The sequence below is a fragment of the Diabrotica virgifera genome, chromosome 7 (genome assembly GCF_917563875.1).
Source record: "Diabrotica virgifera virgifera chromosome 7, PGI_DIABVI_V3a".
Lineage (NCBI taxonomy): Eukaryota > Metazoa > Arthropoda > Insecta > Coleoptera > Chrysomelidae > Diabrotica > Diabrotica virgifera.
In genome coordinates this window covers 255059095-255079282 of record NC_065449.1, presented here as the reverse complement: position 1 = coordinate 255079282, position 20188 = coordinate 255059095, and the positions used below count along the sequence as shown (strand labels likewise).

General features: G+C 35.5%; 1 protein-coding gene across 1 annotated transcript in view; it reads left to right on the top strand.

The window, feature by feature from the left end:
* The window catches only part of LOC114330394 (gamma-aminobutyric acid type B receptor subunit 1), a 363275-nt gene that overhangs the window by 42101 nt on the left and 300986 nt on the right, over window positions 1–20188 (top strand). The gene's annotated exons all lie outside the window — the stretch shown is intronic.

Here is a 20188-nt window from a genome sequence, read left to right as displayed (position 1 = left end):
GATGTAGTCTATTATGTATGAGTTCACTCCCATTCTCCTCTTAATCTCTATATTATTCATTCTATGAATCTCTCCTTGTTACTCTGCAGCTTCTCCTTAGGAAGGAATTATGGACAGGATTTATGTAGGTGATAAATGGCAGTCTGATTTTTGCATGAGAGTTTAATGAAATGGTAACAAATCAATTGGAAGTTCTGTCCGACAGAATACATGAAAGTTTTTGTAGTCGGACGTTTGAAATCTATAACCTGTTCCACAATTAAAACTTTGCCTCTTCCAGTGTTTCCGTATATCAAAATTTGTCCGACTAGACACCGTTAAACTATTAACAATTTTTCAGCTTGCTATTAATAAACTTTTTTAGTACGCGGGATCCAGGTCTATTGATGAAAAAGCTAACACACAATACACAAGCACACTCGTTCTAGTAAACAATTCCTTCCAACGCAAAGATAATGGTTTTGTTGAAAATGGAAAATTTCAATATTAGTTTTAGTAATTAAGGTATCGAAAAACAAAGGGTGAGTTAATGGGACGTAAACAGTAGTGTGCTTTTGGAGTACTTTCAGCCGCTGTTTCAAAACAGTCGGGAAATTTAGGGGAAAACTGAATGCAAAATTGGTTACAATAAACTATTTTAATGTTTTGAGGTTATAATTATTCTCTCCACCTTTTTCGGTCGGTCCTTCCCTATTCAATTATGGCTCGATCTCTCATTATTTCTCTCATTACTTCTCTGCATTCTAATTCTTGTCTTTCTCTCCTTCTTTTACTCCATGGAATATAGTTAACGGCTTGTGTTGGCTATCTTTCGTCTTTTATTTGCATTACATGCCTGTACCATAATTTTTTTTACTTTATTTTCTCTACGACATTGTAAATCCTTTCTGTCCGTTTTATTTCTTCATTTGGAATGTGATCAAGTCTGGACATCCGACACGGTCTTCTTTGATAAATAATCAATATCTACCAATTCCAGTTTTTTTTTCTTATTTACCGGTATTTGCCAACATTCAGATTTATACGTCAAAATTGGTTCTACAACCGATTTATAGATTATCATTTTTATTCGAAAACTAATTTTAGAAAGTAATGAGTTTACTGTTTGTACTCAATTTCGTCCCTATTGTATTTTCTGCTAAATTTTTATGTTCCTACTTTTGCTATCATTGTCCCTAGGTATTTAAATTATTGAAACTTAGATCTATTCTGAGCAACTCTCAGCTGAATTTACAACTAAGAATCAAGTTCCTAAAATGTTATGTGTATCCTCTATTACTGTATGGATGTGAAACCTGGATCATGAAGGTTAACATGATGAACAAATTAGAAGCCTTTGAGATGTGGTCGTATCGTAGAATGCTCAGAATATCTTGGGTTCAACGCATTTCAAACAGAGAAGTCTTAAACAAAGTAGGTCAAGGCGAAGGTGACTTAATGAAGATGATAAAAAAGAGAAAACTTGAATATCTGGGGCATATAATGAGAGGTAGCAGATACAGGATGCTGCAGTTAATACTCAATGGAAAGATTGACGGAAAAAGAGGAATTGGTCGAAAGAAATATTCATGGCTCCGAAACCTTCGTCAATGGACTGGCTTATCAGCAGATCAATTGTTACATGCCGCACAAGATCGAGAACGATATCGGCAAATTGTTATGGAAGCTACCCACGCCTAAAAATTTGGGCACGGTACTCAAAGAAGAAGAAGATGAATTTTCTCATCCAGTTGCTTCTTAAATATAGATTTTGAATATAGTCGGAGATATCCCCCCTAAGACTCCCAAAAAAGAAATGCATCTAAAATTCTCCATTTTAACAGCTCTTTTTACTTTTATGTACATGTTCTTGTGTCCATAACTTGTAGATTTTATTATTGGCGCATGATGACCTAATCAATAATTGACCTTAGCCCTCTGGTTAGCTGCGCCCATGTATATTTGTGTATGTCTTTATGAGCGTAGAATCCATTTGTCACGTTTAACAATAAGCTCTCACATAAGCCAATAAGTCGAGCACCGTTTTCATTTAAAACAGCCTCTCCATATTTTCCAATAATCTGATCGCTGTCCCTTCTTCCCATTCGGCCATTTAATCTCCTAGAATAGATACTTCCCTGTTTTCATTTGTTCCTTCTAATACGTCCAGTAGATTATCCTGAAATTTCTTCTTATTTCGTATCGCAGTGTCATTGTTGGAGGCCCAAACCCTTATGATAACTGTATTGTTGCCATTGTTCGTCGCTATTCAACTACGATAATTTGCTTGTCAAATTCTGAGCTTTTTACGTATTTTACTAATGTATTATGAATTAGTAAAACTACACCCAGTTTGGCTCTAATACCGTTTGATACACCACTGTACATTTGCGTTTAGTTACCGATTTTTCGTTATTGTTAACTAAGATTATCATCCGTTTTTCTATTTGTTTTTAACGTGTTTGTCGTTGTACAGGTTTCCTTTGATCTGATCTTTCCTAGTTGCTGGAAACTGGTTGCTATCCTCAACAGTGGTTACGCTCTACATTTATTCCCTTACCCAAGAAAGTAAATGCAAAACGATGTGTGGATCACAGACTCGTTAGCCTGATGAGTCACACTTTAAAGATAGTCTTATTCAAATATTATACAAAAAATGTGAATGAGACATCAGGGATTCTCAGTTCGGGTTTCAGCAAGGTTTAGAAACAAGAGAAGCAATAGTAGCAACACAAGTGCTGGTCCAAGATTGTTACGATCAGAGGAAGGACTTGTTCTTATGCTTTTTTGATTACGAAAAAGCGTTTTATCGTGTCCATCACCACAAGTTAATGCAGATCCTCAAGAAACTTGATATAGACCAAAAAGACACAAAATGTATTGAAAACTTGTACTGGTATCAAACAGCGCAATTAAAAATAGACAATTCTGTATCCAAACCCACACATAAGAGAAGGGGTGTTCGACAAGGAATGTGTGCTTTCCCCTCTTTTATTTAACATTTATTCGGAAGTCATATTTCTAGGGTATTTGGAAGATGCAGATACGGGAATCAAAGTGAACGGAGTATTAATCAGCACATACGATATGCTAATGATGAAGTCTTAATGTGTGACAACATAGTCAATTTTCAACAATTTTTCACTATAATCGGAGAATACAGTAAGCGAATTGGATTAGAGATACCAAAAAGAACAAATTCATGATCATCTCCAGAAACTTAAATGTACTTGAAAGCTCCACCATAACACTGAATACCAAGTCCATTGAAAAAGTGAGCAAATTTAAATATCTTTAAATATCTGGGAACGTGGCTTTTTGAAGACTGGGCATCGGACAGGGAAGTAATATGTCGCATTGAGCAAGCTTGACAAGATTTCGTAAAATTGAGGAAACTCCTCACCTGTTTAGAGTTCGATCTTCAACTGGGACTAAGGTTTACTAAGTTATACGTATGGTCGGTGCTGCTATTTGGCGTAGAGGGCTGGACAACCAAAACGAGGGATATAAACAGATTAGAAGCCTTCGAAATGTGGTTTTACCGCCGTATCCTTAAGAAAGTATGGATGGCGAAAGTCACAAATGTATAGGTACAGGGTGTCCAGAAACCCTACCGACAAACGAAGACAGGAGATTCTTCAGATAATTTTAAGGTAATTTAACTCAATTCACTTAGTCCTAAAATGCTTCCTAAGGGAGCTAGAGCCCTTTGAAGATGGCGTCTTGTAATTAGTTTTTCTTAAATACCTCGAGAACGCTTCTATTTAGAAAAACAAAAATTGGTACGCATATTTATTTTCAAGATATAAATCTAATCCATCCATTGCAAATTTCTTGTATCGACCATAGGCGTCCGTTTTGGGTAGGGCAACGGTTATTTTATCGCATAACTTTTTTATCTTTAACTTTTATGCATTTTTGATACTGGATTATTAAATTAGTAAGTATTTTAGTACTAAAAGGTACTCTTGTTTTAAATCGGTAGGACACACCGTTTTCTAGAAAAATCGATGTGAAAACTTTTCGCTCTTTGAATTAAAAAAAAATTAAAAAAAAACTGATTAGAAAGACGAAAACTGGTACATTTATTTATATTCCAGAGATAAATCGATTTCATTAATTGCGAATTTCTAGTACTGGTCATAGGCGTCCGTTTTGGGTAGGTCAACAGTTATTTTATAGCATAACTTTTTGTCTTGAATTTTTGAGCATTATTGACACTATATTATTAAATTATGAGGTATTCGAGTACTAAAAGTTACTCTTACTTTATGTTGGTAAAATACTTCGTTTTTTGTTGAAAAGTTCTTTAAATTTTTTTTCAAATTCCAAAAACGAAAAACTTTCAAATCGATTTTTCTAGAAAACGGTGTATCCTACCGACTTAAATCAAGAGTACCTTTTAGTACTAGAATACCCCTTAATTTAATAATCCGGTATCAAAAATGCATCAAAGTTAAGGACAAAAAAGTTATGCGATAAAATACCCGTTGCTCTACCCAAAACGCACGCCTATGACCGGTACTAGAAATTTGAAATAGATGGAATCGATTCATCTCTGAAAAGTAAATATGCATACCAATTTTCGTTTTTCTAAATAGAAGCGTTCTGGAGGTATTTAAGAAAAACTAATTTCATGACGCCATCTTCAAAGAGCTCTAGCTCCCTTAAGAAGCATTTTCGGTCTAGGTGAATTGGGTTAAATTGTCTTAAAATTATCTGAGGAATCTCCTGTCTTCGTTTGTCGGTAGAGTTTCTGGACACCCTGTATATCCTTAAAAAAATCAACCAAGAACTTTTCGAAACTATCAAGAAAAGGAAAACGGCGTATCTAAGTCACATCATGCGAAAAGAAAAATACCAGTTCCTTCAACTTATAATCGAGGGTCAAATTAAAGGCAAGAGAGGAGTAGGGCGCAAGAAAATGCCCTGGCTCCGAAACATAAGGCAATGGACAGGTATTAACGACATACAATCTCTGATACACATTGCAAGGAACAGAGAGTTAATGGAAAATGGGATCGCTAACATCCATTAGTGGATTTGCATCTGAAGAAGAAAAAGATCTTTCCAACAACTTTTCTATGTTTTCATCAACATTTTATTATCAAATGCTCGTTTTTTAAATTTTTGAAGATATTCTTCTTTAGGCGCGATTCGATTGAGGGTAAAATTGTACATAAATCTGCGCGCCTGCGCAGACAGTAATCTTTCAAGTTAGGTATGTATGTATCTGTAAACGTGCAAATAAGTCATTAAAAGAATATATTACTGTTTTTAGGAAATGTATTATTTATTATAATTCTTGTGTTTGTGGATTTGTGTTTCTCTGTAGTAAAATAATAAAATATTATGTAAGCATAACATTTTTACACTATATGTCGCCGTGTTGTGTAATTATATCCGAAACTTACATGTCAATTACAAGGACCTCGCTGGAGTAGTTGGTAATGCGTTAACTCTGAGATTGGAATGACGCGGGTTCAAATCCTTGGCGATTCATATTTTTTTTTATTTTTGGTTGTTTTAATAAAATTTTTTTGAAAGTGGTAGATAAGAAAGTTAGTTTGATTTTTAAATAAAATAAAAATAACCTGTTAAGTATATTTACTTCGTTTAAATTACCTATTATATAATAGAAGAATATCTTCTTACGTGCGTACAAAGTACACACACATTCTTGTTTATCTATTTGTTAACTATACCTTTAAAGTCCATTATCGAAAAATGCAGGATTTGTGCCTTTACAACGAGTTAGACCCTAAAATTTCTACTCACTGTTCATTTGTCTGGCTGTTTGAAAGTTAATTTTCTGTGGATATAACAAAAAGGGCGGCGGGGCGGGGGGCGTTGGCTGGGGATAACAGACGAAAGTTTATGTGCTCAGGACGAAGTTACAAGAAACTTGGAGAGCATCTTCGCTGTCAGATCTGGGAGAAGACATTATCTATTGTTGATAGTACAAACCTTCAAGATTAGTTCTCGAAAGTTGACAAAGTTTTTAGCTAATGGGAATTACACTGCCATTAAGCAGAGAGGTTACATATATGATGGTGTTTTTTAAGTTGGAAAGTTTCGTATGAGTAAGACGTACATTTCTGAAACGTTAATTGGGTTTTTGCTCGACAATAAGTCTGTAGAGAATAAACATTTACTTTTATATAGGGTGTCCCAAAAGTAGCGGAACGGTCGAATATTTCACGAAATAAATACCTTACAGAAAAAATGAAAAATACGTGTTTAATAATTTTCAAAAATCTATCGAATGACAGGAAACACGACCCCCCACTCCACCCCCTGGAGGTGGGGTGGGGATGACTTTAAAATCTTAAATAGAATCCCCCAGCTTTTATTGCAGATTTAGATTGCTCACTTAAAAATAAGCAGCTTTTATTCAAAATATTTTTCGAATTGTGCATAGATGGCGCTATAATCGGAAAAACCATTTATCGTGATAACATAGGTAAATTATAGAAACGGTCTAATATCTTGAGAAATGCGCTTCGAAATGAAAAACCAAAAAACACGTGTTTAATATTTTTCAAAAACCTATCGAACGACACCAAACACGATCCCCCACTCCTAGCCCTGGAGGTGGGGTGGGGGTAACTCTAAAATCTTAAATAGGAACTGGCATTTTTTATTGCAGTTTTGGATTCCACATGTAAGAATAAATAACATTTATTCCAAACATTTTTTAGAATTGTTGATAGATGGCGCTAATAAATCGTATTTTTACGATTATAGCGCCATCTATCAACAATTAAAAAAAAATGTTTTGAACAAATGTTACTTATTTTTTTATGGAGAATTTAAATCTGCAATAAAAAATGGGGGTACCTATTTAATATTTTAAAGTTACCCCCCACCCCACCTCCTGCGAATGGGGTGGAGGATCATGTTTGGTGTTATTTGATAGTTTTTTGAAAAATATTAAACACATATTTTTTGGTTTTTCATTTCAAAATGTATTTCTCGAGATATTTGACCGTTTCTATAATTTACCAATGGTATCACGACAAATGGTTTTTTCCGATTATAGCGCCATCTGTTCACAATTCGAAAAAATATCTCGAATAAAAGTTGCTTACTTTTACGTAAGGAACGCAAATCTGCAATAAAAGCTGGGGGTTTTCATTTAATATTTTAAAGTTACCCCCCACCCCACCTTCAGGGAGTGGAGTGGGAGGTCGTGTTTGCTGTCATTCAATAGATTTGTGAAAATTATTGAAAACGTATTTTTCAGTTTTTCGATCCGATGTTCAGTTCGCGAAATATTCGACCGTTCCACTACTTTTGGGACAATCTGTATAAATAAGCTACAGTGTGTTCCAAATAATCGGTATAAAGTAATTTGAAAGTTATACTTATATAGATTGGAGGTTTTCTTATTTTGTTGCCACACATTATGAGTTGAATATTATGAACAAATGTTGACAGGACAGAAGAAAGAGCAGACTTATAAGATAATGGCTACGAAGAATGTGATATTTCCTACCGCCACAAAATTAACATAACAGAAGAAATTAGGAAACACGCTAACATTATGAAACAAGAAAAGCTCCAAGACCGGGGGGAGTGCCCGTAGAACTAATCAAATATGGATTTCATTTCTTGGCTTACCCTTTTAATTCACTCTTGAGATGTGAAGAGCTACCCCAGGAATGGAAAACTGCATACTCTGTCTCTTTCCATCTGTCTTTGTTTTGTGCGGATTGGATCCAGCTACCGATAACATGCTTCAGATCATTGGCCTATCTGGTTGGTGGTCGTCTTCTGGTTCGTAGTACTTCTTCTCATGTCCTCCACTTGACAATACGTTTTGCCCATCGGTTGTCGGCGACAATCTGGTGAAGTGTCCTGCCCAATTCCACTGTGATTTTTTCTACAGTGTCTGTTGTTTTTGTTCTACGGCGTATTTCTTCGTTTGGGATTTCGTCTCTCAGTGATACACCCAACATCTGGTGCTCCATGACTCCATAGCTCTTTGAGTTACGCTAATCTTGTTCACTACTTTTTTGTTAGGGTTAATATTTCGGCTCCATAAGTGAGTACAGGCAACACACACTGTTCAAAGATTTTCCTTTTGGAACAGGCAAGGTTTGGAACACAATATGGAGCCGTACATGGTATTTATTGATCTTCAAAAGATGTATGATAGATAGTGTCTTATTGTAGCAAGTGCTCAAACACAAGAAAATTCCACCGATTTACATTAATGCTGTGAGTGAGTCGTACGACGATATGACGGGTTCAATAAAAATTGGTGTATCAATCGAATGATATCGCGAATTTTTGAATTTTTGGAATTTCCTATTAACCGGAATATGTTTATTTCAATCAATCTATTCACCATCTCAGATTTTTAATATATCTTGTAGATTCCTTTTTCTTACGTTACATTATTGATTTTCATATTGTTTGTTTATATTTGCATTACATCTATTCTTTTTAATATTCAGAACCAAAAACTTTAATATCTTGAAAATGATTCTCAAAGACGGAAGTTGCACCGTATGTTCCCTATTTTCCCGATTATAGAGATTTTTCAATAACATACGAATGATCGTCTTAAGAACTTCAAAAGTAGTAGTCGCAAAACAAAAAACTTAGAAAGTATGGAAATGGCTCAATTTAAATTTTAAATTCGATGAGATCTGGAGAAATAAGATACTTTATTCTGTTTTTTAAAATTCGAATCGCATGTTAAATAGAATTTTAGATTTAAAAGCAATCTTTACCTTTTCAGCTTTGTTTTTATTTTATGTTTAAGTTAGTTTTAATGGTTTTCTTGAAAACGATTCATTCTAAATAAGAGGTATACATATAATGCAGGTAATAAATGTATAGCAAGCGATTTAATAAGGACGGACTATCGCTGTGCATTTTTATTTCACTATAAGTTTATCTATCTATCTTTCAATAAGCGGTGCTGCGAATAGATGGAGAATATATACAGATCAGGTCAAAATCTTAAGGGGAGTGAGACAGGGGTACATAATTTCACCGATGATATTCAATCTGTACTCAGAGCACATTTTTGAAGAGGCTCTAAAATATATTAATGAAGGCATCTCAATAAATGGAGTCAAGCTCAATAACTGGGTATGCAGATGATGCAATATTGTTTTTCAGTACCATAGAAGGGCTGCAAAACGTAATGAACAAAATATCAAAAACAAGTGGAACATATGGACTGGATATAAAGATCAGCAAAACCAAGCTAATGATCATCAGCAAGGAAAACATAACCAAATGAGAATTGAACGTGTGTCACAATACAACTACTTGGGAACTATAATCAATGAGTCGTGGGACAATAGTCAAGAGATTCATCATGTCGCATTGACAACTCTTGTCATGGCTCTTGAACGTGGCTCTTGAACACATAGAGATGAACTCTCTGTGTTCAACAGTCGTGACCTCACCCTAGAAACAAAAATAAGGCTCCCTAAATGTTACTTGCGCTCAGTGCTTCTATACGGAGTAGAAATGTGGACATTGAGAGCGGAAACTTTATCAAAACTTCAGGCTTTTGAGCTATTGTTATTCAGAAGGATCCTGAAGATACCATGGACAGACAATAAAGAAGTGCTACGGAGGTTGAACACAACTTCAGATTTGGTTAACATCGTGAAGGGCCTAAGCTGCACTACTTGGGACATATAATGAGAAACCAAGGCAAATACGAGCTACTCCAGTGCACTTTCAAGGAAAAACTGAAGAAAAAAGGACCCCAGGACGACGGGCTTGCTAACCTGAGAGCAGGGTATCGAAAGTCTTCAACACCACTATTCCGTATAGTAACCAACAAAATGATCGTAGCCAGAATGATCGCCAACGTTCGGAATGAACAGGCACTCTAAGAAGAAGAAACTTATCTGTAAATGTTTACCAACTGGAAAATCTATCAGAAAAATGAAGATACCAGGTGACTCATTATTTAGTCCAAACATAAAATCATGTCCAATCGGGATAAAATTTTTTTTTAAATGGAATTCCAGTGCATATATAATTAATTAGGCTTAAGGCCTAAAAATGATTGAAGGTCCAAATAAAAGTAAAGGGAATGAAGACCCAAAGGTAAAGAGGTGACTGAAGGTCTAAAATTAAAGAAAAATTAAAAATTAAAAAGTAGAAGTAGAGTGCCGATTTTTTTGGGTTTTAGGATAAAAACAATAAAAAATAAAGGATCGAGATATTATTATAAATTATTTAAAAAGCAGGAGAGCACAGTTTATTGAAAATTAGAGAAATGTAAAATAAAGAAGCTTGCTGTTAACGTTATATAGAACGTAACAACACAATGTAATATAATGAAGTCTAATTATAAGTACTTTTTTATCGAATGTAGCACTAGCCCTAAATTATCTACAAATATTATTTTATTCTATTAAACTAAAAACATTTTTGATTAGTGTGAAAATAGAAATATGGTATTAATTTTGAGCCATTTGGAAGCGTACAAAATTTCGTCCTCTATTATAGCTTCTTTATTAAAAAGCCACAGAACACAGCGAAAACAATTTCCAGGAATACGTGGGAAGACCGAGTTAAGTAAAAGATACTTTTGCCAACCCGTAATGGCAATAATGGTCTGTAGATATTACATCGTATAAAATCTAGACGAAAATAATATTAAATCTTGAAAATTCTGGTTTATATTATAAAAAAGTATGAGAAAATTAAGGAATTGTGTTGGTGGGACACCTACATTTCCTCAAATGTGTTATTTCTTAATTTTATCCTTTTTGTATCAGGTCGTTCTTACTTATCCCTACCTTGCTCTATTTTTCCACATTTTACCATGTTGAACTTTACTGGAGCGACCCTCGTTCTTATCCTATTCATAGTTCTCCACGTTTTAAAGTCTAGAGACCGATCGGTCCATTGAACCTGGGGAAGAGGAAAATACTCAGGCGGATCATCCTCCACTGTTCCAAGGAAGCTTTTCCTGGATTTTAGTCGCTTTCGTGGTGTTTCGAGCTTTTTATAGAACATGCCTCTCGTCCGCGATCTGTTTAATCATCTCTATGTGCTCTGCAACGGCTCTGCCTGTTGATGGTTCTGCAAAAACCGCTGCTTTATATATAGACTTGAGAGTGGGGTTGGTTTCATGCACCACGTTACTATCCTGCATGTTTCATTTAGCGCAGTATCAACTTAAGTGGTGTGGGCAGATCTCTCCCAAACGGGGCACGCATATTCAGCAGTTGAAAAACACAATGTCTGTGCCGTTGTTCTTAAGACGCCAGGACATACATCCCATTTACTTCCAGTTAGCTTTCTGAGTATGCTGTTCCTAGTTGTTACTTTCCCTCTGGTTTTTATGCAATGTTGTCTAGGTGAGGGATCGGTCCAGAGTTACTCCAAGATATATAGGTTAGTCTATGTGTTCTAGTATATTACCATTCCATGCCATTTGGAGTTTTCTGACGGCTTCCTGCGAAGGTGGTAGGCACAGACTTGGGCTTTAGAGGGATTAGGTCTAAGGGAATTTTGCAGGTAGTACAATGTCATTGTTTTAAATGTAGTTTCGAGTTTCTCCTCCACTTCTTCAAAGCTATTTCTTTAAGCACATATTGCGAGATCATCAGCATAGAGTATGTTTTTGGTTTCACTGGGCGTAGGTTGGTCATTTGTGAATAAATTGAAGAGCATTGGTACTAAAACACTTCCCTGTGGGAGGCCGTTCTTTTGAACTTTTTACATACTTACACTGCCCTCCAGCATAACGAAAAAGCGTGTATTTTGTAGTAAGAAATATACGAACTTATCCAGATGGTGGTCATTGAGAGTGTCGTATAATTTTCGGAGCAATATTTTGTCCCTTACTGTGTCATAGGCTGCTGTCAAATCTACGAAAGCAGCCCCTGTTATAAGTTTTTATCCAAAGCCCTGTTCAATGTGGTCTATTAGTGCGAGGACTTGACCGGTGCAAGATTTGCCGGGTCTGAATCCTTCTTGTTGTGGAATGAGGTGCTTGTCGACCTTTTTTTCTATTCTGGCGAGTATGAGTCTCTCGTATAGTTTTAAAAAGTGACACAACAGCGAAATATTTTTGTAGCTACTGGGATTTTCTGAGTCCTTTCCTGGTTTTAACAAGGCTATTACTTTAGATTTTCTCCATGATTTTGGAATTTCGCAGGCTTTGCAGCACGTATTGTTGAGTTGCAAGATCCAGTTTTTTGCTCTTTGGTCTATGTAAACGCTTTATTTGTTCACTGCATATATCATCCACACTTGCAGCTTTCCCGCTTTTTGACCTGTCAATACCGTTGTCGGGTTCTTTTAGTGTAAAAGAAGTTCCTAGGTGGTTTATCTCCTGATTCAATCTTCTTCTAGTATATGGATCCTTATATCGGTTATTAGTTCTTTCATTCATAAGGAGTTGAGTAGCGACTTGTTTTGCTGTAACCTTGCAAGGTGGTTTATGTTCCTTTGGATCACCGCTAAGTTTTTTGACAATGTTCCACGCTATTTTGTTACTATGTGTCATGTCCATTTTTTTCATGATTTCAATGCATTTTTCCTCTTTGGCTTGACTAAGCTGTTGGAGTAGCACTGCTCCGCAGTCAATCGGCTAAAAGGGTCAGTGGAATAGAGGGTTTCGTACGTTTTCATTGGAAACATGTTTATACCAATTGATCTATGCTGAGTTTTGTTTTCACCCAATTTTGAAAAAATGTGAAAACTTTGAATTATCCACGTCCGTCTGTCCGTCCGTCTGTCTGTAATCACAACTCCTCCGTCAATATACCAGGTAGAATGACAAATGAGGTGTCAAATGAAAGCTTATAATCCAAGGATGGTACTAAAGGTGAGATATTTGACCTAGGCTGTCTGTCCGTCGGTCTGTCCGACCGCGAATATAACTCCTCCGTCATTATATCAGGTAGAATGACAAATGAGGTGTCAAATGAAAGCTTATAATTCAAGGATGGTACTGAAGGTGAGATATTTGACCTAGGCTGTCTGTCCGTCGGTCTGTCCGACCGCGAATATAACTCCTCCGTCATTATACCAGGTAGAATGACAAATGAGGTGTCAAATGAAAGCTTATAATCCAAGGATGGTACTAAAGGTGAGATATTTGACCTAGGCTGTCTGTCCGTCGGTCCGTCCGACCGCGAATATAACTCCTCCGTCATTATACCAGGTAGAATGACAAATGGGGTGTCGAATGAAAGCTTATAACCCAAGGATGGTATTAAAGATGAGAAATTTGACATCGGATTTTCGGTTTTAGAGTTCAACCGTATGAACTGTTCTAAAGTCACCGAAATAGTATAAGCGATATATCATTCGACGTGCCTTAGCAAGATGAGAAAAATTTTTTTTGGTTTTTATATAATTTCCGCTTAAAAAGGTCTAACCAGAAGTGCCGATATAGTCGCAGAAAAAGTACATGTAGCACATCAATCGAAGCGTATTGAAAAGTTGAGTTGTAATCTTTAATTCCTGTTTTGAAGTCATTTCTGTTTAAACAATGATGATCCAAAGTTTAGTTAAAATGACTCAAAATTAGTAAAATATTATATCGATCGACGCAAAGTTACACGAAGCGTTCAAATATCGACTTCCGGTTCTACTTTAGATTACTTTGGGTGAAAACCTAGGACTTACGAAGTCCAATTACTTGTTTGGTATTGGGCCATACACTACTTTGGTACATCGGTCTTCAAGGTTATTTCTGGAAAAACAGATATCAGGGTTATATAATCTTTTCCAAACTTTGCTCTGAAAAGATGGTGGAAGTTTAGGACCATGGATTAGCGTAAGATCACTCGTTTCAGCCCATGCTTCTACTGCGTCTCCATTTGCATCCGAGTCTACATAGCCCTGGAATAAACTGTGACTGTTAAAGTCTCTCAGTATAAGCTGATTCTGTTTTGGTTGGAAGTTAGTTGGGAGTGAATGAAAATATAAAAGGCTGGTTTGGGGGCTTTTTACCGAGGTTATTGTGCATTTTCCGATCTCAATGGTTACTATCTCTATACCGTTTACATTCGCTATTACCACAGATGAGACCATGGTTTGAGTTCTCACAAATACCGCACTCAAATGCTTATGTGTGGTCTCTCCGCACTCAGTTTCATACCTGAGTTTTTCGGTCTCGCTGGAATTAGGTTTCTGTGGGTTTCTTGGATAAACAATTTCTCACATTTCGTGTTTTTGCAGAATTCTGTGTGCAGAAAACCGTTGTGGCTTGCTGTTTGCCTTCTGATTTGGTTTGGTTCTTCGGTGTTTAAGGATTCGCCTTCTACTATTAGAGGTTTCCAGGGGACGTCGTCAATAGTGTTTACTATTTTGTAATTGATGTGGTATTATTGATCTCGTTAAGCCTGCTCCTTGTGCATATAAAATGAAAATTATGTTTAAATGAAATGAAAGTGATGTTTAAAATATTCCTGCATATAGTATCATGATATGTTATACGTTAGTTTGTAATTTAGTGTTACATATATAAACAGAAATTTATGTTGATAGACAAGGCGAAAACGGCGGGTTCGTTGGAAAAAATATTCCCATGAGATTTCTTTGCATAAGCATAGTCGTGAGACATCCCAGAATAATTTTTTAATCAAATTGCAAAAATCAATATTTTTGGCCCGGACAATTTTTTTTTAGATATTTCGGACCATTTAGGACAAAAAAGGTCTCTTGTAATTTTTCTCTAAAGTTGATTGTGTTCGAGTTATAAGCAATTTAAAATTTGAAAAACGCGAAAACGGCCATTTTTAAGACTTAATAACTCGCTTAAAAATTATTATTATTAAAGTCAGAAAGTGACTAAATCAAATTTAAAGCCCCCATACATGATCCTGTAGAAATTTGTGTCGTTAATTTATTACTAAGCTGTTATTTTTAATTATTAATAATGAGCGGTAACATCGTATTGACGCAGCTGTAAATGTGAGTGCAAGTGAGATGCGCCATTGGACTGCCTGAATGGCATCTCTTTCGCACTCATCATGGATGGCCGCCTAATACGTGCATGGCACTCATTATTATTACTTAAAACTAACAGCTTAGTAATCAAATAATGACAAAAATTTCTTCAGTATCTTGTAAGGGGGGCTTTAAACTTTGATTTAGTCACTTTCTGAGTTTCATAGTAATAACTTTTAACCGAGTTATTAAGCAATAGCCATTTTTCGTTTTTTTCAATTTTAAAATGCTTTTACCTCGAAAACGATCAACTTTAGAGAAAAATTACAAGAGACCCTTTTTATCCAGAATGCTCCAAAAAACCTAAAAAAATTGTCCAAGCCGAAAATATTGATTTTTTGAAATTTGATAAAAAAAATTGTTAAAAAAAATTTGGACCAATTTTCGCGTGGCGACTTCTTGAATCTTATTCTGGAATGTCTTACGAACGTGATTATGCAAAAAAACTCTCATGGGAATATTTTCTCCAAAGAACCCGTAGTTTTCACCTTGTCTATGAGCTTTTTGATAAAATATACAATTTTCATATATTATTGATCGATCTGACATCGAATCAATGACTTTGTAACTTTTTAATAATATATTGGAAATATTTCCTTTAGGATAGTGATCTATTTTGGAGAAATAAACACAAATATACCCATATCTGTCTACCACATATATATGTTTATGAAATGTTTTGACATTCTCGCTGTTCTTTATATTCTAAAATCTAATTTTGTCCTATAACCGGGCCATTCACTTCAACCGAATCTCGACATCCAATATTGACAAAAAGCAATCAAAGCCAACCACATTTGCTTGTGCCTTTCGCTTCACCCTAACTCCTTTCAGTCTTTTCTTGGAATGAATCTATACAGAAGACGTTGTGTTAACAAGTCTGAATGTGCCCAGAATCTAGTTACAAAATTATGTAAATCTATGATTTGATTTTCCGGTTCATGAATTTTCTGTCGTTTTGTCAACAGCCTCGTTTCATAAGAAGCAATTAAGTAAACAATTGAGGCTTTGAATAATTCCACGTTTCCTTTGTGCCGTTTAATATGGTTATGTACGGCCTACATATACATGAGACATCGTAAACAGGCTGGCTTAATAAAAATAAACGGTATTTACCTAAAGGCTAAGCAAAATGTTATGATAATAATTTAAATGAGTTTGGGTTCAAGTTATGTATATTAGACCTTATTATTTATTCTAACAAAACTGAAACTGAGTGAATACCAGACTTTATTTTCCTTCTGACGAAAAGAAAAACCTCAATCAAAAAATGCTACATGATTACACTCTATAGTATAGATCTCAAAACAAAATGAGCAAAATATTAAGATATTAGTTTTAATTTATTACTCTCTTTTAACATCAAAAAAACCAAATGAATGAAAATTAACAACAATACAAACAATACAAACGAAATATTAACGGCAGGCATCTAGCTGATTGATAGAGTAAAAAAATATACCTACTTAGGAACGGTAATCACAGAAAATAACGATTATAATGCAGAAATGAGAGTTAGAGTTAAAAAAGCACGTGCCAACTTCGTGAAAATGAAAAAGATTTAATGAAAAAGTGTTAGGGAGAATAAGCAAAGAGAGGGAAACTAAAAACACACTAAAAAAAGGAAATTGCAATATCTCGGACATGTGATGAGCGGCGAAAGATTTGATATCTTGAGACTCATACACATTTTAAGAAAAAATAGAGGGTAGGAGAAGCGTAGGAAGGAGAAGTGTTTCCTGGTTGAGGAACCTGAGAGAATGGTTTGGTTGCAGCTCAAGGCAATTTTTCAGAGCAGCTACCTCGAAGATCATAATAGCCACGATGATTGCCAACCTTCATCGTGAAGATGGCACTTAAAGAAGAAGAGATCTCAGAAAATTTCACATTTCATCCATATGCGTATCACAGCATCCCACCAATGACAAAGTTTTTAAGCAAATTAAATCATTTCTATGTTTTGATTTGCTTTACCTTACTTATCTCAAACTACTGAGATTATAAAAAGCATTAAGAATAGAAAGCTTCGGACATGTAATGAAGGGTCGCAAATATTGGTTGCTACAAAACCAAGGGAAAATAGCAGGCAAATGCAATCCAGGTCAAAGAAAGACTTCATGATTAAAAAACTAGATTGGTGTATCGATACAAATATGCTATTTAGGGTGGCAATGAATAAAATCCATATAGCTATGATGGTAACCAACGTTCTAATGTGACGTTCGTCATAAAGCGAGATACCTGGGGCACTGGGGCTCTTTTGTTCGGGGGTTGAAAAATCGTCCCTCTCGGGCGGATGAACCAAATATTTGGTCAAAAGCATAAGGATTCAGATGGCAACTGCATTAGAGATTTATTTGGATATCTCTAATAGAATCATCATAGTAATGAGTACTAAAAGAAAAACAACATATCATGGGATTCTGAACCCAAGATCCGGCAAGGGAGAAACAGACAGCTGTTTTATCCTACACAAAAATATGGTTATATCGGAGAATATTCGAGCGACAAATGAGAAGGTCCTCAGAAGGATGAAGAAGAATCTTAAGGTCCACCAAATCTCTATAGTTACAATACTTCGGACACATTATGCAAAATAAATCCAGATATGTCCTCCTAAAATCCATCCTCAGATAGCCATACGCAGATGACGCAATATTGATAGCCCAAGATGAAGAAAGTCTGCAAAGATTAGTCCACAGATTTAATATAAGAGCAAAAGAATTCAATATGACAATTTCATTCCCATTTCAGAAGCCAACGAGTAAAGTACTCATCGCTTATCTTCTCTGCTAATAGTGTATCATATAAAAACTAGTTAGTTAATGTGCTGTGTTTACCAACAAAAATACTGGTAAGGCGATTTTTAATTAACAGCAAATATCGACAACCAAAAAATTAGGCCAGTTCTTACTGGCCATACATATTTAATATTTTGGCATCCAGAATATTAAAATCAAATTATGGCATCAACATCATCTCAAACATCATCACAAACAGTACAACCCAGCTTCGCCGCAGTAACAAAAATCACACCAAAAAAACCTACAACAGCAATATCATGTCCCAGTAGAAGTTTCGCCATCGTTATGAACGCTCTTCCTGACGTCGTGCTATTTGAATACATCAAGGCAATCGGCGAAATTGTTACCCCTAAAGAAATAACCTTTGCTTCACGAATTTCTAACCAGCGTATATGCATATATCTTTCTTCCTTATCCGTAGTGGATAATCTTCTGCAAAATTATCCGACCATTACTGTTAGAAATCAAACAGTATCTATTCGCAGACTTATTACACCTGCAAAGAGGCTACTACTGTCCAACGTAAGCCCTTCGATCCCGAATTCACTCATAGAGCAAGCACTTAAAGAAGAACTTCGATTACAACTTGCTTCTCCTATCTCTTTTATCCGATGCGGCTCACCTGAGGACGAATACGCTCACATTTTCAGTTTTCGACGCTCTATCTATATTATACCGGATAAAGAAAACTTTGAATTAAATACCTCAATTTTAATATCGCATGAAAATAACAATAATAGAATCTTTATCACTTCGGATAAACTTGAATGTTTCTTATGCAAACAATCTGGACACACTGCAGACTCCTGTTCTAACCCTCAAGAAATATCTACCAATCTTTCTCAAAATACAACTTCTAGCCTAATCCCATTTGAAACTCCTTCTACTATGTCTCGTCCTTCCTCCTCCTCAAAAGAAGAAATCAATCCAACTAATAACGACTTAATAATTCCAAATGAACAGTCTCTAATGTCAATGTCCTTACCTTCAAATCCTTGCATCAAAAGAACTTATTCTACCGACACAAGTCTCGAATCACCCACTTTATCGGTTACTGATAACCCCCCAGACTTAAACCCTATAAATGATAAATCTCCCACAGCCTTTGCAACTCCTAAAACAGCTCCTAAAAAGAAATTAAAAACTGATGACAAAGAACTTGGTAAAATTACTCCCTCTGCTCAATCAACTATTGAACAATTAATTAGTGCTAACCCAGAGAGATTTTCTTTGACAGCATTACAGCTTATTGCCTTCCAGGAAAATTCCTTTGGTAGCAGTGATCCTCTCAAAGAAGCTCATAACTTTACCACCAACATTAAGTCTCTTTTAGAAGACCTTACGCATATATATCAAGCTGTATCTGATAGATCGCTTAAAAATCGAATTACAATATTATCTAAAAAGCTTAAGATCACATTAAATCCCGTAGACGCTGACGAAGTTGCAAGCCTTTCATCCAATAATTCATGTACCTCCAACACCAATGATACCGATCTTTTCTAAAAATAATACAAAAGTCACTTTATTATGGGTACCATCCCATGTTGGCATTAGTGGTAACGAAAAAGCCGATTGCCTTGCCAAAAAAGCTGCATCATCGATGGATACCATACTTAATGTACAAATCTGTAATGATCTAAAAGCCAGACTGAAGAAGCACACTCTATCCACCTGGCAAATTCACTGGAATAAAATTACTTCAGTGCTGCATAAAATTAAGCCCTCAGTGAACCTATTTACCTGCCCTAGTTTATCTCGGAAAAACATGGCAATCTTACGAAGACTGCGTATAGGACATACCCGTAACGCCAACAGCTTGGTATTAGTCCTAACTTCAAAGATGTCCTCAACAGTACAGACCAAATCAACAAGGTTATCAAATTCCTCGAGAAGAATCAACTGTTAAACAAAATATAATTATTGTTAACTGATCTTTTTTTACTTATGTTAACTACTACTAATGTTAACTATATATTTATAATTTGTAATTTATAATATTACCATGTAAACTGTAACTCGTGCTAATGGCCATAGATGTCACATGCACGTTAATTTAAATAAAAAAAAAAATATGACAATTTCATCTCAGAAAACCAAAACAATAGTAATCAGTAAAGAACCAATCAGATGTAAAATAGAAATTGATGATATCAGAATTAAATAAGTTATGGAAGTAAAATACCTTGGAATTACATTCTCAAGTTACGGAGACCTGGACAAAGAAATGAGAAATCAAGTACAAAAAGCAAATAGATTCGCAGGATGTCTTAATAACACTATATGGCGAAACCGGCATATTAACACTGAGAAGAAGTCAAGAATTTATAAAGCCAGTATAAGACCAATAATGACATATGCATCAGAAACAAAACCCGATACAGCCACAACACAAAACTACTGGAAACGGCAGCAAGATGAGAGTATTGAGAAGAATTACAGGAAATACACTG